At 47.4% G+C, this 27,490-nt stretch overlaps 1 protein-coding gene across 3 annotated transcripts in view; it reads right to left on the bottom strand.

Annotated features, from left to right (window-relative positions):
* The window catches only part of TRAF3IP2 (TRAF3 interacting protein 2), a 40,129-nt gene extending 39,085 nt beyond the window's left edge, over positions 1 to 1,044 (bottom strand). Inside the window, exon 1 of one of the 3 annotated variants that reach the window (XM_070417890.1) lies at positions 908 to 1,044. The gene's annotated coding sequence lies outside the window, so the exon portion shown is untranslated. Of the gene's footprint in view, positions 1 to 278; positions 364 to 907 lie in introns of those variants that run through there. The other 2 variants (XM_070417889.1, XM_070417888.1) reach the window with 2 other exon arrangements.
* Positions 1,045 to 27,490: the final 26,446 nt, after the last annotated feature.

The raw sequence follows: 27,490 nt of genomic DNA, 5'->3' as shown, positions 1-27,490 counted from the left end.
TTTTATTAGAAAGGAATTTAGACAAAATCATGTTAGTTCGCCACCACCACCCCTCAGCCCCACACATTTTATTGATGAAGAAATCCAGGCCTAGGGAAACCGAAGGGAATTGCCGAAGACTCAGAGCCAGCAAGAAGCGGAGCGAGAACTTGGAACCAAGTTTTTTTGGTCCTCTTTTTATCATTATTACTTGCTCTCTTTTTTTCCTGCTCATTTAAAAATAACCCCTTATTCTCAGAGACCATCTTAAACTTAAAAGACACAAGGAGCTTGATTACCTTCTAAGATAAAGTAATAGCATTTCCTGCTGTTTCTCCCTGAAGGCTCTGTCCAGGGCCAGCAGATGTCTGGGTGGTTGGCGGGGAGGAGGGCGGGGGAGAGGGGCTGGGGGCGGCCGGAGCCGGCACGGAGCTGGGCCGCATTTCAGGCCCAGAATGGAGCGTCGATCTCTCCCCTGCAGGAAACAGGGATCAGGAACACTTGGGCGTCCCTTCCCACCTCGGCCACTGACGCCTCCCGGGGCCCGAGGCCAAGGACGGAGAATGTCCGCCAGCCCGGGCTCTCGGGGGAGGAGGGGGCCTGCATTCTGCATGGAAACTCGTGGGGACGCGAAGTGCTCCCGCAAGGGGGTCGCGGGCAGCCTCGAACCGCCCGTGTGCGAGCCTCCAGCCCCAGACCTCGTCTCACGGGCCGGTCTGGAATGCCAACCACCCCCCCCCCGCCCCTTCCACAGCAGAGACGTCACGGTCCTTTTCTCAGCGCGACTTGGTCTCCAAGCACAAGCACAAGGTGGGGAGAGGGAGGAGGGGAAGGAAGGCAGCGCATTCAGGACAGGAGGACGCGGGCGTGTGGAAGTGGGTCAGTGGGGACGGAGCCAGGCCGGGCAGCGCCCCGTCGGAGCACTTACCTGCGGACCGCGGCGGGCAGACCGGCCGCAGGTGGTCGCGCTCTGCTTCCCGGTGCCTGCACCTGGGCTGCTCCCGCCGCCGCCGCCGCCCTCCAGGCCCAGGTAAGCGGCGGAACCGGCTCCGAAGCAGGAAGTGGAAGCTGTATGCAAATTTCTACCGGGGCTAGGAAGCCTCCGCTCACAAGGCTCCCCTGTGGGCAGTGAATCAACAGCCGAGGAGTCACTTTATTTCTTAAAACAGAAACCTCCTTCATTCACTAGAACAGGCCACCGACCAATTAGGCTGCAATGTTGCCTCCACCACCCAGCTCAGCATCCGCTGGGAATGCCCCGCAGCCTGGGCCTCGGCCCGAGAGGTGCCTGGGGAGGGGGTTGAACTTGGGTGTGAAGATGGGTTATTCATTAGCGGCTCCAGGGAGGAGACTGGGGACACAGAGTGGGGAGGAGTCTAAAGCAAGGGCTTCTTGATATTTCTAACTGCTGGCAACATCATCATTGCTCACCCAGACCCTGCGAGGTCGGGCACGTGCACAGACACATAGACACATGTACACATCTACAAACACACACACAACAGACACACCCCCTCTGCCCCAATGACAGGCACGAAAAAATGACCTTTTTTTAATACTCACCAGAGGACACGTTTTTATTGATTTTAGAGAGAGAGGGAAAGAGAGAGAGAGAGAAACTTCAATGTGAGAGAAAAACATTCAGTTGCCTCCCATACACACCCCGGTGGGGGATCAAAACTGCAACCTAGGTTTGTGCCCTAACTGGGAATCGAACCCAAAACCTTTTGGTATACAGGCTGACCCTCCAACCAACTGAACCACCCGGCCCAGGAGAAAAAAATGACTACTTTTAAGAAAACACTGCCTGGCTGGGTAGCTCAGTTGGTTAGCGTGTTGTCCCGATATGCAAAAGTTACAGGTTCCATACTGCCTCAGGGCACTTACAAGAATCAACCAATGAATGCATAAATAAGTGGAACAACAAATTGATTTATCTCTTTCACTCCTTCCCTCTCTCTAAAGTCAATCCATAAATAACCCTCTCCACCACACACACATATGTGAGTGCTTTTTTCGTGACCTCAAGCTTATTTTCTCCTTCTCCTATTTAACCAATAGCCTACAGAATTTATTGCCGAAGTTGATGCTGGAGACAAGATGACCAGGGCAGCGTTGTGTGGTGAAAGCTGCGGTGGCTGGAGTCTTGGAATCAGAGGGGTTGGGTGTGAGCTCAGTTATGGCACTGGCCAGCTGGGCACCACATCTGGGGCCTCGGCAGGCACTCTGCTCCTGGTGCTCGGCCTGCTTCCTGTGGGCCGCAGTCTCCCCATCCTGGGGCAGGGCACAGGCCCCAGAGCCTCCCCAGCCAGACGGCCAGGCTCTGCTCAGGGCATGTGAAGGGGCTGCTCTCCATTCCTCAAGCAGAGGGATGCTGCTTGGTTTTAAAACAGCACATGCAGGTTGTCTACATTTTGATATAGCCTTCCAATGAAATACTACACAGCTGTTAAAAACCATAAATATTTAGGTATATATTTCTTTCTACATAGAAAAGTGGATATTATTTAATACAAACATGATCTCATTTTTGCCAATATATATGACAGATAAATACATTCATAAATATCTAGATTTGTTTGCTCACCACTGGTCCCAGCTCCTAGCTAGTACACTGTCCAGAGCATAAGAGGCAATCTATAATAGTAAAAGGGTAATATGCAAATTGACCAAATGGCTGAATAGCGGAACCATCCGGATGACCAAGCTATGACACTCACTGGCGCCAGGCCAGCCAAGGAAGGTGTGATGTGATTGGTCAGGGGCCTGGCCATCGCCCCATGATTGCCCTGCAGAGGGAGGCCCAGGCCATGGCTGGTGGGGCGATCCATCAATCAGGAGGCTCCACAATCGCCACAAAGAAGGAGGGCCTACCTCTTTGGGGCGATCGATTATGGGGTTTCCAGACTGTGAGAAAAGAAGGAGGGCCTACCTCTTTGGGGCGATCGATTATGGGGTTTCCAGACTGTGAGAGGGTGCAGGCCGGGCTGAGGGACAACCTCCACCCCCAAGTGCACGACTTTCAAATATATAGTCCCTATATATTTGTCAAATGATGAAAAGTGACAGAAATTTCTGGAAGAATTCATACCCTACTGTTAAGTGGCTGTTGCCTCCAGGGAGTGGGATTGAAGAGACTAAATAAGAATGAATGGCTTTTATGCTATATACACATCTGGGTTGTTTGATTACCCCCCCCCCCCCCCCCCAAACACACACACACAATAAGCATATAGTATTTTATTCATTAAAAAGAACAAAGATTTGCTGAAACCGGGTTGGCTCAGTGAATAGAGCGTCGGCCTGTGGACTGAAAGGTCCCAGGTTCGATTCCGGTCAAGGGTATGTACCTGGGTGACAGGCACATCCCCAGTGGGGGATGTGCAGGAGGCAGCTGATCAATGTTTCTAACTCTCTCTCTCTTCTTCTCTGTAAAAAATCAATAAAATATATAAAAAAAGAACAAAGATTAAAGAGTAGTAAAATTAACTTGGCCTTGAACTTTCTGCCTCAAATTATTACTATCATCATCAATATTATTATTATTAGTTGTTGTTGTTGTTAATCCTCACTCCAGGATATTTTTTCCACTGATTTTTTAGAAAGAGTGGAAGGGAGGGAGGGATCAAGGGAGGGGAGAGAGAGGGATAGAGAGAAAGATCAATTGAGAGAGACACATCAATTGGTTGCCTCCTTCACACGCCTGATTGGGGCTAGGGATCAAACCTGCAACCAAGCTATGTGCCCTTAACAGAGAATTGGGCTGAAGCTCTCACCAGTGAACATACCTGACAGGGTTATTATTATAACTAGAGGGCCGATGCACAAAATTTGTGCACTTGGAGGGGAGTCCCTCAGCCCAACCTGTGCCCTCTCGCAGTCCGGGAGCCCTCAGGGGATGTCCAACTGCTGTGGAGGTGGGAGGGGCTCCCACCACCGCTGCTGATCTCGCCAGCTGTGAGCCCGGCTTCTGGATGAGCAGCGCTCCCCCTGTGAGAGCGCACTGACCACCAGGGGGCAGTTCTTGCATTGAGTGTCTGCCCCTGGTGGTCAGTGCACATCATAGCGACTGGTTGTTCCACCATTGGGGCAAAACCAGCTCTCCAACATCCCCCAAGAGTTCCCGGATTGTGAGAGGGCACAGGCCAGGCCGAGGGAGCCCACCAGTGCACGATAGGGGCCGGGGAGGAACATGGGAGGTTGGCCAGCTGGGGAGGGACTGCAGGAGGGCTCGAGGGCATGTCCAGCCCATCTCGCTCAGTCCCGACTGTCTGGACCCCAGCAGCAAGCTAACCTACTGGTCTGCCCCCGGGTGGTCAGTGCACATCACAGTGATTGGTTGAGCATCCTTAGCATATCATTAGCATATTACACTTTGATTGGTTGAACAGCCTACCTGACGACCAGACACTTAGCATATTAGGCTTTTATTATATAAGATCTTTTTTTTCTTTTTCTTTTTTCTTTCTTTCTTTTTTTTTTTTAAGAAATAGCATTCTCTGTGGACTGCTTGGTACCAGAACACTTTGAAAAAGCTGTCAGTGTTAGGAGATGAGAACAGGAATGAGAAGAATGGCAAGGGGAGGACACAAGAGGGAGAGCGAAGAAAAGGGTGGGGTGAACATATTTTTCATTTCTCTTAGATGCCCTTAAATGGATTGGGAAAACCCTGGAAGGTGCTCCTGCCAAGTACTACCTTTGGAATACAACCCATGAGGAAGAACAAGGGGGGCTATTTTTTTTTTTATTTCTCCCACCACTTCCCCAGATGTGGGGGCCCAAGGGTCCTGTAGGAAGAATCCAAGCACTGAAGTGTTGCTTTTAATTGCTGTTCGCAGGGCCTGCCTCCTGTCTCAACTTAGTCTAAGCCGAGAGGCAGGCACCTAGGGAGTTCATGTTCCTACCCAGGAGCCTTTGCTGGGCCCCCTACTGCAAGGCAGCCTGAGGTGAAGCTGTTTAGAGAGGGTGTCCTGCATGTGAGTAACTTGGGTTGGAATGTGCCCCAATCAGTCACAGTGAAATATGATCCCAGGGGAAGTGTCAGGGAGTCTGGGGAATGAGCACTTCCGGCCCCAGGAGTCCCCACGGGGAGCTGGTTTTCAGGCTCTTTCTCTCTCTGTCTCTCTGTCTCTCTGTCTCTCTCTCTCTCTCTCTCTCTCTCTCTCTCTCTCTCACACACACACACACACACACACACCCTGTTAGCTGCTGCCCAGGCGAGGAGCTCTTCACTGAGGACCCACCATGCACTCCCTGTCAGTGCACTTCCTCCTCCGCACAGTCCCGCGAACTGCATTTGCTGTCGTTCCCATTTATCTGTGAGGGATCCCAGGCTCAGGGAGTAACTTCTCCGAGGTCACACAGCCAGTGTGGGGTGAAGGATTCCAGAACCTTCCCACTGCAGAAGAGGGCGTTGCTTTCCCTGCCCCCATGGCTCTGTGCAGTCGGCCTTCCTACACGCTCAGGTGGAACTCAGGTAACTTGCTTTCTTTGCACAACTCTTGACAATGTTCTAGAGCGGGAAGAAAAGGTGTAGGCAATAAGAGGGTGGGGCTGAGGCTGTGGCGCTGTGTTTATGCGGTGATGGCCGCTGTAATGAATAATAGGTCGTCACGATGTGGGCCAGCCCTCTCCCTTGAAGTCTAGGAGGAGAGGACTTGGCTGCCAGATTCTGCAGTTTGCTCAGTATTCTTGCAAAAGGCTAATTAAATAAAGGTCAGTTCTCCCCATCTCTGTAAACAAAACAAAAAACAAAACCATTTGGATTTAATGTTCAAAAACTTTCCATCCGAGGCATTAATCTATTAATAGAAAGGAGGGGGAAAGGAAAAGATTCACTGCTTGGACAAGCCTTGCTTTTCCATTTTTAAATGCTACGATTCCGAGTGTTGCAAGGGCAGAGTAAAGCTATGACACATCACGGGAAGAGCACACTCCGTCCAGCACCGCACGCACTGCCCTGACAGTGGCCTTGCTCAGAGGGTGGACCGCACTTCCAAAGCGCTGGCCACCGCCCACAGCTTCTCCTCACGCAGTCAGGAGGCAGAGCAGAGATGTCCAGACTCCCTGTGTCTGTCCTGCCACAGCCCTCAGGAGGCACCTGCTTTATTCCAGACAGAGCTAGGTGCAAGGCATGCACACCGAAAGGTTCTTAGCATGTTCTGTGTCCCTTTCCGGAGCAAACGGTGGAGATGCAGGGCAGCTCCAAACCAGCTAGCCAGCAGAGCTGAGAGTCCACCGGCGGCTTCTTCTCCCGCTGGGGTGGGCTCAAGTCCAGACCCAGGCAGAAACCAGAATCCGTCATCCAACCTCTCCCCCTCCCCCCCTCCTGCCCGAGGACCCTGCCACCACCAGCCCAGGGCCTTCTTCCTTCTTGGCAAGTTCCCCTTTGGAACTGTGTCCTGTCCTGTCCGCAGATTCAGTCAGGACCTAATGCATCTAGCAAAGGGGTCCTGGTAACACAGACTCTCACAAGGAAAGACTCGCTCTCCATCTTTTCCCTTCCAAGAGGTTCCTCAGCACCAGTACAGGTTTACTCCCCTCCTCCCCCCATGGAGGGGACGTGGGGAACAGCCTTTGTAAAAGGTCCTGCCGCATGGGTTTCCTAGGGCCCGGGGTGTCTACCCACCTTCCACGTGCGTATTTAATGGGGAGCACTCTAAAGTTCGGAGGAAAACCAAAGATGATCCACTCCAAGGTGACTCCCCTCGTGGTCAACTGGACCCAAAGTTGTTGGCAGCTTCTCTTGCTAAAAAAACAACGACGTCCTGGCACCCGGGCTCCCCATTGCTACCACCACAATGACCATAGCTAACCCGTCAATGGTGCTGGTGAAGCGCAGCAGGGCTCTAAGAACTTTTGCTGGGGTCCAACCCCAGCGGGTCCAGGGGTCCCCAAAGGTGTGGACGGAGTCGGCGATGAAGGAATGACACGGAGGCAGCATTCAGTTGATCAGCATGGTTGGGTTCTCTCGCGTGGTTCTATCCAGGATCTCCAGCCAGGTTCTGTGTCCATGTTCTCTTGCCATATTCTGTCTAGGTTCTCCAGTGAAGTTCTGTAGCCAGGTTCTGTCCAGGATCTTTTGCCATGTTCTCTGGCTAGGTTCTGGTTAGGATCTGATGAGAATCTGATGAGGAGCTGATGAGGAGCTGATGAGGAGCTGATGTGGAGCTGATGTTTATTGTCTTGTTACATCCGTATTTATACCAGCCGATTTTAATCCTGTCAATTTCTATTACAAAGGTTAGGGCGTTTCTTATCTCCATTTCAGGGAGTAAAGATTATGTAGCTTAACTACCCGCCTGGCACTTAATTAAGGGGTTGTATCCCCTCCCTAACCTCAGGGAAAGATCCCCACCTGGGGAAACAACCTTTCTCAGAGAGGTGACCTTGGTTAAAACACATGGCGATAAAGGGAGCAAACATATTAAGAACAGTATGCTATATACGCCAGGTCCCCCGAAACATACGCTGTGCAGATGTTTCTTCTCTGCAGCGACTGTGTCAAGCAGCAAGGATGGACCGGCTCCCGGCAAACTTTGTATGCGTTTGCTCACTTAATGAGATCGGCACTATAAGGCGATCTACCATTTAATGAGTGTCTGCTATGTGCCAAGTGTCTGTTATTATCTTTATAATGAAGTGGAGATATTTGTTCCGCAGAACTCCAGATAGTTGCTTTTTAAGAGAAAAAAGCAGAGAGAGACCAGACTGTGCTTCTTATGAGGGGTGGACTCAGCAGGCCAAGTCCGAGGAGAGAGGAGCGTTTGGAGGGGGATGATGATAAAGTTCCCCTTGGAAGGGAAAAGCATGAGCCCAGCAGGGGGGGTGGAGGAGACACCGGGAGCGGCAGCAGGGGCCTGTGTGGCAGCGGGAAAGCAGGTGGACCATCCCTGGGTCCATGCAAGAAAATCTGTAATAAAGAATCCATGATAAATAATTCTCCAAGTGTTCTCTAGTTGGATGTACTCAATTGGTTGACTTTTGGACATGTACACGGGCAGCTTTATTGAGGTTACATTTAAAAATTAGGATGGTTATTATAAAAAATAGAAAATAGCAAGTGTTGGCAATGATGTGGAGAAACTGAAACCCTATGTGCTGTTGGTGGGAATGTAAAATGGTGCGGCTACTGTAGGAAACAGTGTGATGGGCCCTCAAAAAATTTCAAATAGAATTACCATATTACCCAGCAATTTCGTTTCTGGGCATCTACTCAAAAGCATTGAAAGCAGGGTCTGGAAGAGGTGTTTGTACACCGTGTGCAAGCAGTGTTATTCACAGCAGGCAAAAGGTAGAAGCAACTAAGTGTTGGAGAATGAACAGGTAAACAAAAGTGCTATGTCCATGCCATGGAATATTACTCAGCCTTGAAAAGGATGGAAATTCTGACATGTGTTACAACATGGCCGTACCGGGAGGACATTATAGTAAGTCATAAAAGGACAAGACAGTCATAAAGGACAAGTATGGAATCATCCCACTTATATGAGCTATGAGTAATCAAATTTATAGAGACAGAAATTAGAATGGTGGTTGCCAAGGGCTGGGGAGAGGGAGGAATGGCGAGTTACTGCTTAATGGGTATAGAGTTTTGGTTTTGCAAGATGAAAAGAATTCTGGAGAAGGATGGTAGTGATGGTTGCACAAAATGTGAATGCACTTAATGCCACGGAACTTTACACTTAAAATGGTTAAGATGGTAAATTTTATGTCATGTGTATTTCACCACAATTAAAATAAAATAAAAATTCCCAAAGCAGCCCTGCACAACAGGTATTATTAACCTCATTTTACAGGAGAGGAAATGAAGGTGCCTGGAAGTTAAGTTCTTGCTAGGGCTGCACAGCTGGGTTTCAAACCACCTATGACTCCCTAAGAAGGCCATGCCCATGCCCTGCACCGTGCTGCCTGGCACCCACGTGAGGAGGCGGCCAGGAGGGCAGTGGGCATATACTGAAGCCGCACAGATTCATCTCCTTTCTGTGCCCTTCTCCCTCTCTAGTCTGCCCTTCCTCCAGTATGGCTTTTTCTAGTGTCCTTATGCTCTCCCCTGCCTTTCCCTCATCAAAACCTGGCCACTCGTTTATACAGAGGTTGCTCGGTGTGAATTTAAATCGCATGCGCTCTCTGAGGGGTGCTTGCATTTTAAGCCTCATTAACCGGTGAAATGAAAGCCTTTGTTCCATATTAAAGGAATTTCAGGCATCGGGCACCAAGCAGGGAGGAAAGGGAGAGTGGTGGTGGCAGGTAAGGCAAGCACAACCCAAAGAAATGCGTTAGATGGGGGAAACTTTAGGCATTAAGTTACGGGGGAGTAGAGTGTTTGGAAAGACTGATCTTTCAAGGCGACCCAACAATATGAGGCGTGGGAGCCAGGGAGACACTTGAACCCTCCCCTCTGAGCAGACTTGGCTGACTGACTTCCAGGCTCCCAAGTCTTTTTTTAAAAAAATGTATTTTTATTGATTTCAGAGAAGAAGTAGAGGGAGAGAGGAATAGAAACATCAATGATGAGAATCATCGATCGGCTGCCTCCTGCACGCCCCCTACTGGGGATCGAGCCCTTTGCCCTCCCAGACCCTTTCTTGCCACAGATCTGGTCGACCCTCTGCCTTCTGAGTGTGTCTGACCCCCCCCCCCCCCCCCGCACCCCGCACCCCCCACCCCCCCTCTCACTCCCACTGGTGAGGTAGAGGGTGAGTCGGAAGTGGTGGAGCTGAGATTTTAACCTGTGCAGTCTGACTCCAGGCTCTGGACGCTTTGCTCTGGTCCTCCAGCCTTCGGAGTTCATCCTTATTTTACAAACAAAACGACTTCATCAGGCTCCCACATCCTGTGGGAAGTCCTGCAGCCTCTCCAGCATTTCCAAGGAGTCCTGCGGGGCGGTAGGGGTTGAGTTATATTCTCCTGCTTATTTCCACTTATAATATTTTTTTAAAGAATGCTTTTTTTAAAAAAAAAAAATTGATTTCAGAGACGAAGGGAGAGGGAGAGACAGAAACATCAATGATGACAGAGAATCATTGGTTGGCTGCCTCCTGCATTCCTCCCCCACCCCCCCCCACTGGGGATCGAGCCTGCAACCCAGGCATGTGCCCTGCCCTGGAATCAAACCGTGACCTCCTGGTTCATAGGTTGATGCTCAACCACTAAGCCACACCAGCCGGGCTCTACTTATATTTTTAATCCCTTTAAGTCCATTTGCCTCTAGCATCTTCTGTCCTCTCTCCCCTTTCCTCACCCAATGTAAGAGCATTGTCTCTCCTCCTTATTCCCTAAAGCACACCTAAGCCCAAGCTGTCAAGTTAAAGGATTCTTAAGGATTGGGGATGTTTGCTGATAATAGAGGGTCACCATACCATAGGAGAGCTCAGCAAAGAGCTGCAAATTCAGAACGGGCATGCCAGTCTGCAGGCCCACTCCTGTACTTTAGGGAGGGATGGGACAAAAGTACAAATGGAGGCCCGAACACTAGCCCATCTCCCATGGTCTTCCTAACACCAGGGCATCCTGCACATGAGGGACTGCCTGTATAATACCCGGCCCATGTTTGATTGTACCACCCCCTCTGGGAAGAGGCGTGCCTAGGAGCGGGGATTTCCACGGTCCTGAAGGAGGGGGTGGCTCAGTGTGCACACACCCATTGGCCCACACAGTGGTGTGCTGCCCAGCACGCTCTTGAGAGCTGAGTCACCCCTTCCTTACGCCACTTGCAGTGCAATCCCACTGACAGCTTGAAATCAGCTATGATGTGGTGGGAATATTTCCACAGTGGGAGTTAGCAAACATGTCAATCAGATAAGATTTTATTTTTTCCCGGAGAGCCTGTTTATCGGTACACCCCTGGCTCATGGACACCTCACTCCATACACAGGGGCACAGCCGGGAGAATGCCCATTTGGACCCCTCCGAGGGAGCAGTTCTCCGATTTCACTGCATATTAAAATCCCCCGAGAGCTCTGGCAGCGAGCTATTGGTCTTTCTAAGTTTCCTAGGTAATTCCCAAGTATAGCCAAAGTTGCAGACGGATGACCTAAAACATCTCTTATCACACTAAGGGTACATATACATTTTAAATGACAGAATCTGAGGCCTGGGACTCTGCGTGTTAGTAATCTCTTTGGTCTACTGATGCTGCTACTCTGTGGACCACAGTTTGAGGAGCAAGAGCCTAAAGCACAGGCCCGAGGGCAGTAGCTGCTCTGAGGACCCTCAGCTTTGCTTGTCCCGGAGAATTTCTCATTGAAGTTACCTTTCTCCGGACGCCCTGACCTTCACCATTTTCTGGAGTCTATCATGACCCCTTTTTTTGCTATTCTGGGTATGGGACACTAGTCTCCCTTGATGCCTGGGGAAAAGTCCCAAATTCCTGCCGTCTCATCTTTTTTTTTTTTTTTTTTTATAATAACAAAGTTCAAGAACATTTATTTAGAAACAGTGGCTAAATTCATGGGGGATTGAGCCTGCAGCCGAGGTACATGCCCTTGACTGGAATTGAACCCGGGACCCGTCAGCCCACGGGCCAATGCTCTATCCACTGAGCCAAACCGGTGTGAGTACTAGTCTGTGCTTCTTCTTCTTCTTTTTTTCCTGCCATCTCATTTTGCAGATCACTTTAGGTCTTCCAGACTACACTGGGAAGCTCGCCTCTCCTTCCTAACCAAACAATGGAATACTACGCTGCTATAAAAAAGAGAGAGAAGGAATTCTTACCATTTGCAAACTGGTGTTTTCTTAAACAATGAAGTCGTTTTCTTTCTGCTTTCCCTGGCTCCCCACCCAATGCCTCTAGAATTCCAACTCACAACCACAGGGATTTCCTTGTTGTACCAATTCCTTCCCTTCCTGTTGTATCCTCGAAGACTGAGACTAGTGAGCTAGTGAGCGGAGCCCCGTTGCAGGTATGAAGGGCCGGCTGGGAGCAGAAGGGCGGGACCAGGCCAGTCACACCCGCTGCTCTCCCAGGCCCCAGCGAGGAGAAGCCCAGGCCTTGTCTCAGACTGAAATGATAGCAAACCTTTCAGCTTGTTGTGTAAAAGTGTAACTAGAGAATAATATAACTACACCTGAATCTTCCTGCCCAGGGTGGGTTCGGTCACCATCAACAAGTCTTACTTCAAGTCTTGATGAGAAACCACCCCTGTGCTTTTATAGATGCATCTCTAGACAGAGGCGACCCTACCCCAGCATTAGAATTAAAGTTCTGGCTTCCACGTGGCCGCCCGAGGCTGACAGGCGTGCAGGTCCTGTGGCAGTGAGGCGGCTTCTGTCTGAGCAGGTCACATTCCAGGCTTGTCCTGCCCCGGGGCTCAGCCCTGCCGGGAGCGCCTGGCTGCGGATGTGCTGCATGCACAGCGCTGGGAGTGAGAGTTAATCTAAGCTGTCTGGTGTCCCCAGCTCCCTGCAACTCACATTTCTGTCCACAGGCTGTGCATTTTGCCAAAACCTGTCTCTGAAAGGGCGGGTCTCGGTGTCTGGCCCGCTGGAGCACTCACGGAGCAGGGCTTCTCTGCTCAGCGTGGATGCTCGGCTTCAGGCGGCTCTGGTTTTCCTGCTCAGCATCATCCCAAAGCCCGAGTCCTCGGTTGTCTGCAACTCCCTCTTCCTTTCATAACTACGCCAAGCGGCTGCCCGTCCCTCTCGCTTCCTCGCACTCTGAATTCCTGATCTCACTGGACATGGGTGCAGCCATCTCGCCCCACATGGGAGAGTCCCTGCCCCACCTGCCTGTCCCTCCCCCTTTCCCTATTTGCTGGAAGGGCCACCATCACAACTCCTTTGAACATAACAGATTTTAGCTGAAGGTTTTGGGACAATGGAGGGAATGACATCCAGGGCAGACCGAGAAAGCAATTTAAAATGAACTGTGTGGCGTTCTAGCTTCATTGGCCGTCGTTGCCTTGGTGAATATCTTACTGGTCAACTTTCATCTTACGATTCCCAGACCTTGGTGATACAAAACTTCCCTCCCCTTTCCAGAGATCCCCTTTCTCTCCAATCAGGCCCAGAGCCCTGTCTCAACACCCCCAGTGAAGACGACATTCTTGCAACTTTAGCAGGCAGCACCGCCTAGTTCCTTTTCTCGGTGGTAACTTGCTCTTCCTGACCATTGGAAGGGAGCTTACCTTTCATGGCCAACTGTGTCCCATCAAGGTTATTCCGTGAACATCATCTGCCACCAACATCAGCCCTGTTCCCCAAATGCCAAACGTGGCCATCTTTTTATGTTTTTGTAATGATATTCTTCTTTCTGTTACAACAGAAATTTTAGGAATATTAAACACAAATTAGGAAACCATTTGGGGATTCCTTAAAAAGTTAAACATATGATCCGGCAATTGTTTTCTTCTGGGCGTATGCCTAGAACAGTGATGGCGAACCTTTTGTGCTCGGCGTGTCAGCATTTTGAAAAACCCTAACTTAACTCTGGTGCCGTGTCACATATAGAAATTTTTTGATATTTGCAACCATGGTAAAACAAAGATTTGTATTTTTGATATTTATTTTATATATTTAAATGCCATTTAACAAAGAAAAATCAACAACAAAAAATGAGTTCGCGTGTCACCTCTGACCTCAACAACAAAAAATGAGTTCGCCATCACTGGCCTAGAAGAATTGAAAGCGGGGGCTTAGACAGATATTTGTATACCCATGTTAATTGCATACTATTCACAGGAGTCAAAAGGTGAAAACAAGCCATTTGTTCACTGATAGATAAATGAATAAACAAAATGTGGTATATCCATGAAAATGAATATTATCCAGCCTTAAGAAGAAATAAAGGACTGATACGTGAGAGGCCATGAATGAAATTTGACCTTATGCTAAGTGAAGTCAGGCAGACGTAAAAGGATAAATATTATATGAGGTCAAACTTTGGAGACAGAAAGTGGAAGAGAGGTTACTGGGGATGGGAGAAGGGAGAATGGGGAGCCACTGCTTAACGGGTGTGGAGTATCTGTTTAGGGTGATGAAAAAATTCTGGAAACTGATAGTGGTGATGGTTGCACAACAATATGAATATACTTAATGCCAACGAATTGTATGTTTGGAAATGATTAAAGCAATAAATTTTATGTTGTATATATTTTACCACACACAATAAAAACACAACACAACACCGGGCGTCTTGGCTCTTTCATATTCTACACCAGGGGTGGGGAACCGTTTCCTGCCAAGGGCCATTTGGATATTTTTAACATCATTCGAGGGCCATAAAAATTATCAACTTAAAAATTAGCCTGCTATATTTGGTCAAACATCTAACTAACTCACCCCTCATGCCTAGGCAGGGCCAGACCAAATGATTTTGTGGGCCTTATATGGCCCGTGGGCCAGACATTCCCCACCCCAGTTCTACACCCTCAGGAAAGTCCCTGGAGAGCCCTGGAGGGACAGGTGAGGGCTGAGGGCAGGTGAGCTGGTTATCACAGCACAGCTGGGCCTGCAAGGAGGAGGGGCTGTTTTTCAAAACCTGCTTCTCTTTGGGACTCAGCCTCCCCACTTGGCTCTCAGGTCAGCCTTCCCTCTGAAGATCCCAAATGTGTTTCTGTTTTCAGTTTCCACTTGTCTTTTGATTGGGTTGAAGCCAGCTCCCTCCCTGGGATTAATATTCACAACAAGCAGCGAGCGATTAATTTAACCAGTTGAAATTTATTGTGCATTCGCCTTAACTCAAAGCCGGCTTCTGCTGGGTGTTTATTTTTCACTGTTGATGCATTGCTCATGACAGCCCCTAAGCACCTGAATTTAAAGCACAGCATCGCACAGAATTCCTGTGTCTCCCCCCCACCACTCCCCCACCCCCGCCCTCCGACCCCCTGAAACAGACAGAAATCCACACTGTGTCTCAGAGAAGGTAATTCTTGATTGCTGGCCTATGGGAACAGTTGGGAGCCTTAAGGCAGTTTAAGATTTGGATTTCATGCCCAGCACATCGAGCTGGTGACTCATTTCATTTCAGGAGCTACAGTCAATAAATTCTGATTCTAACTTACAAGCCCACCCCACCCCACCCCCAGCCGGCACAGGAACAGCCAGAGAGTCCGAGCTTGTCTCTCAGACCAAGCATGCAACCTTCTCACTCAGGGCTGCCCATGTGCCACCAGGCATTGGTGAGTCATCCAGCCCCAATGCTCCCTTCCCACCTCCCCTCTCGCCTCCTCTCACCCGCTGGCCCTCCCTGCAAAGTGACTGTCTAGAGAGGACTCTAACTGCTGGTGCCTAACAAGGCAGAACAAAGGCCCTCATGCTCACAGAGTTCCATTTGGAGTGCATGACAATTTCAGAGCACAAATGGAAAAAGGAGAGAAAAAAAAAGATGGTTTGAAATCTATAGCTAGCTTTTATCAAACCAGAACTTGTAGCTCTCAGCTGACAATCAGCCGGCAGCTAAAACCCACGAGGGACAGTTCTCACTGGCAGCTTCTGGCTGGCTATTAGCTACCCGCAGCCTTCTGACCCTTTTTCCAGGGACGTAACAGCTGGCAGCTGACAGAGGCGCTGGCAAAGTGGGCAACTTTCACTTCTCTGGAAGCGGATGCAAGATTGGCAGGAAGCAAGGCATTTAAAATATGCCGATCAGAAGCATTTCCACTTGCTTTCTTTATTATGCTTTGGCTTTGATAGCTAAAATGTATTACATGCTAAGGAGTTTTCATGATATTCTTTTGCACAGTAAATGTCACTAACACCCATCCGGATAAAGGTGCCTTCTATGAGTGTTGTCTGCTTAGCTATCTTTAAAGCAATTGTTAATAAGCAGAGATGATAATCTAATGGCCACAAGTGTGGTGCTGAATAATTAAAACACGGCTTCAGTTTAATGAGAGCCGGTCGGGCAGGGCCTCATGTGTGTTGCAGCAGGCAGGAGAAGTGAAATCAGGATTAACTAGCAATGCTGTGGGTAAAGATCAATTTAGCACAATTTCTCTGTTCTATGCACTACTCTGCCCTCCATTTTTCTGTCAGAAAGGGCAGGCGTGGTGGGTGTAAGTAGGAGGCCCCCATCTCATCATCGCTGAGGCATGAGCAATGGTGAGATGGGATAGCCATCCTGAGGACCTGGCACGACCACCCACACTACAGCCACTTCCGTTCCAGCTGCTTGGCCACTTTGGGTCTCTTCACAGGGCATAGCACTTTGGGACTGCGGCCAATACAATATTTGCAATACTGCTGTTTTTATTCTGAGAATAACATTACAATCTGCTATTGTAACAGTTGACCTATATCAAATGTTTTCATTAAACTATAGATGGTTAAGGTAATGTTTGTCCAAAGAGAAGCAGATGGATGAAGACAAAAAGCCTGGTTCTGAACCCACGTGGCCAACAGGATAGAGAAATATCTGAAAGGTCAAAAGGACTAGACTAGATGGAAGAAGGATGTTTCCATGATAGGCTTAAACGTCAAACACAAAAATATGCATTTTGGCTTACTGAGATGAGAATTTCCAGAATGCTGGATTCTGTTTCTTATGTTCTTGCCCAGGAGTGAAAAAAATGAGTCAATGTTGAGAGGAAGGTTTACTTTTCAAGAATGGTGGGCAGGGTACAAGGGTTTCTCTCTGCTCCCTCCCAAGAATTTATTGAAATAATAAAGAAGGAATAGGAAAGGGGTATAACAGCATGATAATTGAGGAGCAGGAATCAGTGGGTTTGGGAGAAAGAGGGTAAGAGAGAGGACTGTTGATTTTCTCACTAAATCCTCTGTACCATTTGTTTTTTAATCATGTAGGTACATTACTCTGATAAAAAAGGACTTTTTTTTAAGTTGGAAGAGACCTTGTTGTCTTGTTCCTCCTACTCAGGTTTTTAATGGCGACCACACTTACACCATCCTAAAGACACACGTTGCCATCCTATTTCTAACAACTCCCAGAGAAAGGCATCGCTAGCTTTCCTTAACGGAGCCATTTCATCGTCTGACAGCCCTCGCGGTTTTGATTCATGTTTTCCTTGTAGCCATAAGGTGCTAAGGTGCGGTTTGAAGGCGCTGATGTACACCCCGGGAGTAGCTGGGCTCAGTTCGAAGAAATAAAATGTCCAGAGCTGTCCTCGTTATGTTTTATACAGCAGCACACTTTTATGTGTGATTAAGAAACAAAACAACAAAGGGAAGAACGTACTGAATTTGTCAAAGTCCGAGAGTTTCTGCTTCACCAAAAAGCACACGAGTGCTTTCATTCTATTTCATTCTATTAGGCTGACCCTGGGGAACCAAAGATGTGTTGCGTTGAAATAAAGAGTAACACTTAACAGTTATTGTCAACCCATGGCAAAACTATGTAATAGGCGAAGTTTGTCATTAGGGTTTTTCCACCATCCCTTTCTGGGTCTTTCTTGTTATTGTCCCCTCTCTCAGCTCCAAGGCACCTATTGCTCTCTAGGTGCCAGGAAAACAACACAAACTATTTTATACTAAAGTGTCATTGACTTCCTGTGAATTCTACCCCAAGAACATTTGTATTCCATATCACTCTGGATCCAATCAAGAGAGAAAATACACACAGTAATTTGGACAAAGAAAGTATAATATAAGAATTACTAGAGGCCTGGTGCATGAAATCTGTGCACAGGTAGGGTCCCTAGGCCTGGCCGGCAAACAGGGCCGATCGGGGCCTTCTGGCTGCCAGCCAGGGCCTTCCTTCCCCTGCTGCCAGCTGCTGGCCGGGGGGGCCTTCTTTCATTCCACGCCGCTCCCTGGTGGTGAGCGTATGTCATAGGCAAGCGATCGAACTCCTGGTCTCCCGGTCGAACTCCCGAGGGGAAACTTTGCATATTAGCCTTGAACATATATAGATTAGCAACAACAGGAGATTAAGTAACAAAGAGTTTGTAGGAAGTAAAGAGCATTCTAAAGAATATAGGCAGATAAGGAACAACAGCTACCCTTAAGGCTGAGATGAAGTGCCCAAGGAAAAGCTCTCCCAGGTTGAGATTCAGACCTTGCTGAAGGGGCACCACTGTGGCTCATAGGACGGCAGAGAAGGCCCTGGGGTGCTGCATTGGTGGAACTGGCTGGAAATATGCTTGCAAGAGTGTCGGGAAAAGCTGATTGCAGGGAGACATTTCACCACAGGTACTCTGCTGCAAAACCACCTGAGGTGGGGAGTGTCCGGGAAGCTGCAGAAGCCTGGTGGGCTGCAGGACCCTGCCACACAAGCTTAAGGGAAGCAGGACAGAAAACCCCTCCCTCTTGCAGGGTCTCTCCAGCATCCTTATTGACAAAGCTCAATATTGTGCCAGCTGCCAAAGGGAAACTATTTGAAGGGTACAGGCTTATTTTTGAAGAGCAGGCAATGATAAACTTGGAGCTAAGAGGCAATACATTGGTAACTGGCATACACTTTAAGAGAGAAAGAAAAGATGCAGGTAACATTGAACCCAATGGGATTTTCTAGAGGCAAAGTTCCAGGATAGGCAGGCTAGAGCAGGTATGTTGGAGCAGGAGAGCTTTCTAACAGCTCAGAAGTCACACTAGTAGGTGACATAAATGTATAGTCAATTGAATGGAATTATTATTTTTTTAAAGTGATCACTTATTTATTTATTGTTATAGATTTTTATTGATTTCAGAGAAGGAAGGGAGAGATAGAAGCATCAATGATGAGAGAGAAGCACCAATTGGCTGCCTCCTACACACCCCCACTGGGGACCGAGCCTGCAACTCAGGCATGTGCCCTTGACCGGAATCAAACCTGGGACCCTTCAGCCCATAGGCCAACGCTCTATCCACTGAGCCAAACCGGCTGGGGCTGAATGAAATTATTAACTTTTGATTCTAGACAGGGCAGGGACACTGTCAGGCCTTAAACTCCTCCATTCCTAGATGTGGCTGAAACTGGCTTGATTCCCACTAATTCCACTTCTTCTTTCAATAATAAATGCTACTCCTCAAGCACACGAGGAGACAACATTCACCAGGTTTCTTGCTTCTAGGTGGAGCATGCAACAAGTTCTGGTAAGTGAAATGTGAGAAGAAACAATAAATGCTACTTCCAGATTTGGCTCGTAAAACTTATGTCCCTTTCCAGCGGTTTTCAACCTGTGGGTCGCGACCCCCGAAAATACATCCTGCATATCAGATATTTACATTACGATTCATAACAGTAGCAAAATTACAGTTATGAAGTAGCAACGAAAATAATTTTATGGTTGGGGGTCACCACAATATGAGGAACTGTATTAAAGGGTCGCGGCATTAGGAAGGTTGAGAACCACTGCTAGACCATCCGTTCACTATCTGTTCTCTGATGTCCAGACGAACGCAGAGGATCCAGTAGAGGGCTCCAAAGAAGCCTCAGGGGATGGTGGTGCCATAGATGGAAAGAACCTCATCATAGCTCGGAGGAGAGATACTCAGGAGAGCTGTTCAACCCACATTAGACTAGAATGTGACTAAATTGTGTTCAACCTCTGAGACTTCTGGGTGTTTTGTTATGCAGCTAGTGTTAACTTCTCTGACTGATACACTGGGCCCATTGGAGCCTTAGGACAGCATCAGTCTTAAACTTAAATAACAGAGAGATAACACCAGTCATTCCTTTTGTTTGAGCTTATCAAAATGAGGAAGCTGGATCACATATTTTCTTCGGTTCTATGTCTCATAAGTGTGGTATTTCAGAGTCCCCAAATAATTTCCCATGATCCACTGTGCAGGGCAAAGCATGGCAACTAGGTTTCTCTATGGAACAGAACAGAGGCTCCCGGAAGGTGAACTTCAGGGCATATTCTTTTCTCACTTCTGGGAGTTAATTTTGGTATTGTGGTGCAAACTACAAAGTTAGCTGTTGACCCAGAAGCCGGAACTTGTTGACCTCAGTGGGCAGGGAACTTGTCCTGATGCACAGAGGCTCAAGGTCTGGGTCTCTCCTCTCCACCATTCACCAGAGAGCAGAGGCAGATTGGGTCCCCTCTACATCCTATTTAGAAAGTGCATTCACACACACACACACACACACACACACACTTTTATTTCCTTCACTTTTTTTCCTTTCAGTATGTACGAACTCTTTTTGGGTGTATATTGTTTAAAAAGGAAGAATATTGCGCATGTGTTTTCTGCTATCCATAAAACCAAGCAAGATCTACTTCTGTGGCTTCTTCTATTATTTGGTGTCAGGCTTCAAAGGAGACATCTCTGCCCCTCAGCCTGGGGGGGGCATCAACCCACGACCTCTGCAATTTAAGACTCTCAGGCAGTGCATCTATGTGACGCCATGGGGTTAATGCACATCTGAAGGTCTGCCTCCTGTGAGCAGACACCTCATGAGTAAGTCACTTCCAACAGCAGCGTGGCACCTTATAAGGTTTATGGAGGATGGACATGGATTTGAGTCTGAAAGAGCAGTTTCCTGTGGTGACCTGCAGTGAGGCTGGTGCATTTAGGACTCACTTGCCCCTTTATTGGATTGCAAATTATGCCAGCTGGAGGCCTTTGTAGCATAACAGAACTCAGAATGAGGGTGTGCAGAGGGTCCAAGGTCAGATACTGGCACAGGCATCCACATCCAAACTCAGAAAGGCTTTTAATACCCTAGTGAGGGTCGCTAGGTGTAGGAAATTGATTCCGCTGGAGGCAGCACCCTCTAGCCCCAAACAGACACCTTTCTGGAGGTTATGACGAACTCCAGAGAAACCAAAGAATTAGGAAGTGGGTGGGGTGTGGTGGGTTGGGGGTGACAGTTTTAGTCCTTCGCATGTGGTTATATGGTTTTACTTTAGAATTCTGGTTTGAGATAAAGAATTTCCAAAGAACTCACTGAACCAAACACGTGAGGGGCTTTTTACATTGAAATCCTTATCAGTGCTCCAGGTTTGCTGCAGAACCCACCCCTTCAGCTTTGTCTGTGATTCGAGGCGGTGCACAGGCTGACAGTTGTGAACACGCGGGACCTTGGAGCCTACAGAGGTGAGAGCTTCTCACACACCTAAGCCCCAAATCACAGGAGCCCTGACAGGCTGGCTATGGCAACTGCTGGGCGCCCGAGATGTCCCAAATCATTACTCCCCAAAGGAAAAGAAGGTGGACGTAGGGAACGGAAAGGTGAAGAGGAGGCCAGTGGAGCAGGGTCGATGTAGAAGAAGGGAGTGTCATTGTCAAACATGTGAAGTCTGAATTAGGCTCAGACAGCCCCAGAGCCAGCAGTAGAGGCAGCTCTGCATGTTGGAAATGGAATCGGCCACAGAGGAAGCTGGGGCTGCCAGCTCTGCTCAAGTAAAGACCTGGAAGGCTAATGCCACTGTGGCTCCTTCAACCCCCAAACAGGAGGTGGGGAAGAGAGAAGGCAAAGGGCTTCAAGGAGGGACTGATGACCGAGAAAGGCTACCGAGCCCACCTAGAGGAGGTGTCTCGTGCGGAGATTAGAAGAGGGGATTCTGGCACGGGGCAGTCGGGGCAGTCGGCACTCCATTCCTGGCTCCCCCCACTTATTAGGCTATGACCTTGACCAAGTCACTTAGCAACCTTGTTCTCTCAACTATGAAATGGAGATAACAGACTATGTGTAAACTGTTTAGAACAGAACAAGGCCCATCAGGGGTTAAGTTAGGAGTAGTAGTCATTGTCTAAGCACCTATAGGGGAAGAAAAAGAGATGGAAGTCCTTTCCTCCCCATGCTTCAGGCCCCTTATGCTTCATGAACATAGAAATCTACTGCCAGACACAGAAGGCCAGGCCCATAAAAACCAGTGCAGAATGAATACATCCCTAGATTCCTCCCTTTTAGTGAGGCAGCAAGGGGTGGTGGAAAGACCTCTGGGCAGGGAGTCACAGGAATCGTAGGCCCACCCACCCAATCCTCCTGGCTTTCATTTATTTATAGATGCCTACAGCAGCTGAATGGGGCCTTGCAGTTAACCTAGTCCATATTCATAATGCTGACAATAGCATTGACAACTGCTACCATCAGCATTTATTGAAAGCTTCCTGTCTCAGAAACTGTTCTTAGTACTTTACATGAATTAGCTTCTGATATGTGATAGTTACTACTTTTATTCCCATTTTACAGATGGGAAAACTGAGGGAGATAAGTTAAGGAACATATTTTATATACAGTACCTAATTATCAAATTAATATAGCCAAGGTAGGTATTATCTCTATTTACAGATAAGAAACTGAAGCTCAGAGAAGTTAAATATTCCATCTGCTCCCCAATGAGAGCAGACTTAAATTTAAGCCGATACAATGTTCTTTTAATATGAGCAGCCTTTCTCAATTATTTAATTTTGTATTGAGGAATAACATGTTCAGTAATGTGCACTAGTCTTACGTGTATGCAGCTCAGTGGATTTTTACTTTGACACCAATCTAACCATCAACCCGACCAAGATTGAGCACATTTCCTTCACTCTGGAAGGCTAACTGCGAGGCTAACTTTGAACACCATTGATTAGTTGTTTGTTTTTGAACTTCATAAAATGGAATCATAAAAAATGTACTCTTTTGTGTCTGATTTTTTAAAACTCACATTATCATTTTTTTTTAGATTTTTAAATTGATTTTTAGAGAGAAAGGAAGAGAGAGGGAGAAAGAGAAACGTATTGTAAGAGCGAAACATTGATTGGCTGCCTCCTGCACGCCTCCTACTGGGGATTGAGCTTGCAACCCAGGCATGTGCCCTGACCAGGAATCAAACCAGCAACCTCTTGGTGCACAGGATGATGCTCAACCAACAGGGCCATACAAGCCAGGGCTCACATTGTAATTTTGAGATTTTATCCATATTATGGCATGTATCGTTAGGTGTTTTTTTTTTAATTTTTTATTGCTGTGTAGTATATTCCACTGTGTGAATTTATCCACAACTCACTGACCCATTCTATTGATTAACATTTGGACTGTTTCCAGTTTTTAGCTATCATGAATAAAGTTGTTTGCTATGAATATTCATGTACATGTCTTTTTGTAGGCATATGACTAATTTCTCTTGGATATATACCTACGAGTGGAATTGCTGGGACACAGGTAGTAGGCATATGCTTAACTTTACTGCCAGTTTCCCAAAGTGGTGGAATAAATTTATACTTCACCAGCAATGTTGCTCCACATCTAACATTGATATTGTCAGTCTTTTTGCTGTTCAGTGCGATCCCACTGTAATTTTAATTTGCATTTCCTTTCAGTCCGCAGTCCGACGCTCTATCCACTGAGCCAAACCGGTTAGGGCAATTTGCATTTACTTGATGAGCAATGTTGAGTACCTTTTCCTATGCTTATTGGCCATTAGGATGTCCTTTTTTGTAAAGGGCCCGTTCAAGTCTTTTGCCCATTTTTACTTATAGATTTATAGTTCTTTATATATTCTGGCTATGAGAACTTTGTAAGAAATATGTATTGCATATATCTTCTCCAAGGCTGTGACTTGCTTATTCACTTGCTTAATGGTGTTTTTGATGAACATAAGTTCTTATTTTATTTTATATTTTTAAATATGTACATTTCTTTTTATCTTCCCATGAGGATATTTTTTCCATTGATTTTTAGGAAGAGTGGAAGGGAGAGGGAGAGACAGAGAGAAACACCGATGTGAGAGAGACACATTGATTGGTTGCCTCCCACATGCCCCTGATCAGGGCCAGGAGCCTGCAACTAAGGTACGTGCCCTTGATCGTAATTGAACCTGGGACCCTTCAGTCCACAGGCCGATGCTCTATCCACTGAGCCAAACCGGCTAGGGCCATAAGTTTTTATTTTAAATAATGTTCCATTTTTTATGCTTTACTTTAATTGTTGAAATCTTCTAAAGAAATCTCTGCCTAGTCCAAGGTCATGAAGATATTCTATTATTTTCCTCTTGAGGCCTATTCCTATTTAGGAAGATGATCCACCCTCAAATCAATTTTTGCACATGGTGTAAGTGTGGAAGTTCGTTGTTTTCCCTCCATATGGATTTGCAAATGACTTGGCACTACCATATTGAAAAGACCATTCTTTTCGTGTTAGATTGCAATGGTGCCTGTGTTGCAAATCAAATGGCTATATACATGGGTGGGCAAATGTAGGTTTACAGTTGTGAGTACTGTGGAGCGGCTACAGCGTTCGGACAGGATCAAGCCTCAGACTGACTTGTGGCCAAGCCACATACAAGTCCCAGCTTATAGCCAAAAGGCTATGGTTGTAAGCTTGACCTTACAGTCCGACCTGCAGACCTAAGTAGCTAAGGGATATAAGCTGCGGGAGGTGCAGCAAGTGCTGCCTAAACAAAGCTTGATAGAGTTCAGAGAATGGCAACAACAGGAAAGAAGTAGCTTTGAAACTCGCAAGAACATTGTAAACATCTTGCCCTTGTTTTGCTTTGTGTGATCTGACTATAAAATAAAGCTTCGGCTTACGGGCTGTGTCACTGTTTCCGCATCCAGGCACAGTGATCCTACCTGGCCCCAACTGTATTCTCTTGTCTGTCTTCTTTAATCGTTCACCGCCCCTCCTCAGGCTCAACCCTGGCTGTGTTGGATGCTGTTCAAGTACTTGAAACACAGAGTTTATTTTTGTATTATTATTTATTACTGTAATATTTATTTGTATTTTGATTATAAACCTACTTTTGCCCTCCCCTGTATGTATGGGTCTATTTCTGGGGTCTATTCTGTTCCATTGGTCTATTGTTTATCCTTGCCCTAACACCCCTCTGTTTTATAGTAAGTTTTTAAATCTGGTAGTGTAAATCCTCCAACTTTGTTAATCTTAGTCAAAATGGTTTCACCTAGTCTAAGTCCTTTGTCTTTCCTTACACATTTAGAATCCTGTTGTCAGTTTCCATAAAAGTTCTTGCTGGGATTTTGATTGGAATAGTCTTGACTCTATAGATTGGTGTAGGGAACTGACATCTTAATATTATTAAGTTTCTAATCCAGGAGGGTGCAATATCTCTCTTTGCTTATTTAGTTTGAATAACAATAATTTGAATAAAACTTTTAGTATTCTCAAATGCTTAAGAATAGAGTTACCAATTCCACTCCTAAGAGAATTGAAGACATATGTTCACACAAAACTTGAACACGAATTATTCACAATAGGCAAGAAGTAGAAACAATTCAAATGTCTATCAACCAATGAATGGATAAATAAAGTGTGGTATATCCACACTGTGGGATATTATTTGGCAATAAAAAAGCACCAGTAAATGCTACAGCACGGATGAGCTTTGAAAGCATTATACTAAGTGAAAGAAACCACAGGAGTGACCACATATGGTATGATTTTATGTAAATGAGCTGTGGATAGGTCAGTCCATAGAGACAGAAAATAGGTTAGTGGTTGCCTAAGGCTAAGGGGATGAAAAGGGAATGGGGAGAGATGGCTAAGGGGTGTGGAGTTTCTTTTGGGTAATAAAAATGCTCTAAAATTGGTTGTGGTAATAGCTATATAACTCTGTGAATATACAAAAAGCCATTACATTGTATACTTTGAGTGAATTGGATGGTAGTATATGAATTATGTCTCAATAAAGCTGTTTAAACTTTTTTAAAGTTATTTTGTCCATAATCTATTGTTATGGGGTTAGACACATTCTGCACATCATGTTTTGACTCATGAAGTTACATTCTCAGGTCCTGGGATTTAAGGCTCCAATATGTGATTTTGGACCTATGTCATCAAAAAGAAAAATTTCATATATTTAAAAATGCAGATTTCTGGGTCTTGCCCAGGATCAGAAGAGCCTCAGGCCTTGTTCTCTCAGCTGTCTGAAGCAGCAGCCAGCAGGGTCTGAGCCGATAACTTGAGCAGCCAGAATCGCCAGAGTCCGTGACGCCCTGCGGGATTTCCCGGGCCGGGGGTGGGGGGGGGGGTTGGGGGGGTGGGGGCAGAGGACAGCTGCGCCTGAGGGTTTCTCAGCCTGAAGAATGCCAAGTGGGACAGGACTCTAGTCACCCAGCCTCTGAGGAAGTCCCTGTTGGCTGCTGGAATCCCCTCCACGCGGCGGTGCTTCTGCATCCACCCTCGTCCCATCCCGCCTCTCAGGAGGGTCAGGGGAGGCACTTGAGGTAGTTATATTCCTCAGAAGAGGGCATAAGAAGTGAGGTAAGGCATCCCTTCCATGTAGCCAGCTCAGGGACAAGCGCTGGAGGCCACTTCACATGGAGATGTTCTCATGAAAAGGATGAGCCAGGGGCAGGAATAAAGCCGATGGAAGTTTCCAGTGTATTTTTTTTTAATTTAAGTAGAGTTGGCATACAATCTTATATTGGTTATGCTAGTTTCAGGTGTACACTCAATGCACTTTTGGACTAGTTTCATCTATAAAACCAGGAGCTTGCCCTGAAATATTGTCCCTTGTCTGGAGGTCAGGTTCATCAAACCCAACCGGGCGGCACTTCCTTGAAGTGCTGGGGTTGAGGTTTAGGCTGAAGCTGGCCCTGTGGCCCCATATCAAGAGGGAGAAGAAATGTGCGCTGGGCATCTTTCCCTGGTACGATGCAGTCAGGTTATCCTGCTCCCCAAAGCCCAGTCCACTTCATGCTGCTCCCAGGAGCCTGCCCGCAGCTCCCTCGTGACAGGGACTTGCTTTCTCAGGGCATGAGTCAGGCCAAGCCCTCCTGCCCTGGCCTGGCCTGGTTGGCTTCTCTAAAAACTGGAAGACCAGGGCCGAGACTGCTCTGTGCCCTCCCCGGAGGGGAGCACCCGCAGCTGTGCCCTGGGGTGCTCTTGCCACCAACCCCTTTGGTGTCCCTCCTTGCCAGGCTGTGCCACAGTTGCCAGGGCTGCTCAGTCCAGAGTTGAGGAGCCTTCGTATCTGGGCCGCTGGGGCTGAGGCAAGTGGGACTTAAAAGGATGGTCATGCAGTTCCCTGCACAGCTTCCAGGGGAGAGGTGGGGGGAGGAAAGAGCATACACACTCAGCAACGGGTCCTGGGCCTCCTGCCAGGCGAGCCTGACTCAGCAAGTCTGGGGAGGGGCCTGGAGGCCTGCATTCTGAAAGATCCTCTTAGGTCCCGCACAGGCAGGTGTGGGAACCGTGGCTTTAGGTCACTCTCGCTGGGGATTGTTCAGAGTGTGTGGGAAGGGTCAGAGGGCAGTGTAAGAAAGTGAGCTTTGCTTTAGGAGTTGGGAGCCTCCCTTCCTCCCTGGTCTTGAGGTCAAGGGCTTGGCTCCTCCCATGACCTAGAACCCCAAACCCAGCTCCCCAGGGGGAGTCGGGGGCGGTCAGATACACAGTGGCTCAGGCTGGGAGTATGGTCGTGGAACGAGCCTATCACTGTCTACACACCAAGCATGTCAAACTCAAAGGCTGACACGGGCCAAATAAACAAGGTTTAAGTTTATGTGGGCCGCAAAAAAAACAAAAGCTTCAATTTTCATAGAAACGTAGGTTTATTTTGACAGAGACATGCTGAATACAATGGGCTGAAATAAATGAGTAATTGTTAACATAAAATAAGAGAACATTTTAATAAAAAATTAATATTTTTTCTTGAACATTAACTTACCAGACACTGAATAACTGCATAAATTAATAAGCATAACACAAATAAACCTATTTTTCTTGTTCTCTGAAAGCAAA

The sequence above is a fragment of the Myotis yumanensis genome, unplaced genomic scaffold, assembly GCF_028538775.1.
Source record: "Myotis yumanensis isolate MYYU_CA2020_CCGP unplaced genomic scaffold, mMyoYum1.0.hap1 SCAF_6, whole genome shotgun sequence".
NCBI classification, from domain to species: domain Eukaryota; kingdom Metazoa; phylum Chordata; class Mammalia; order Chiroptera; family Vespertilionidae; genus Myotis; species Myotis yumanensis.
This window is presented reverse-complemented; position numbering and strand designations above follow the sequence as displayed.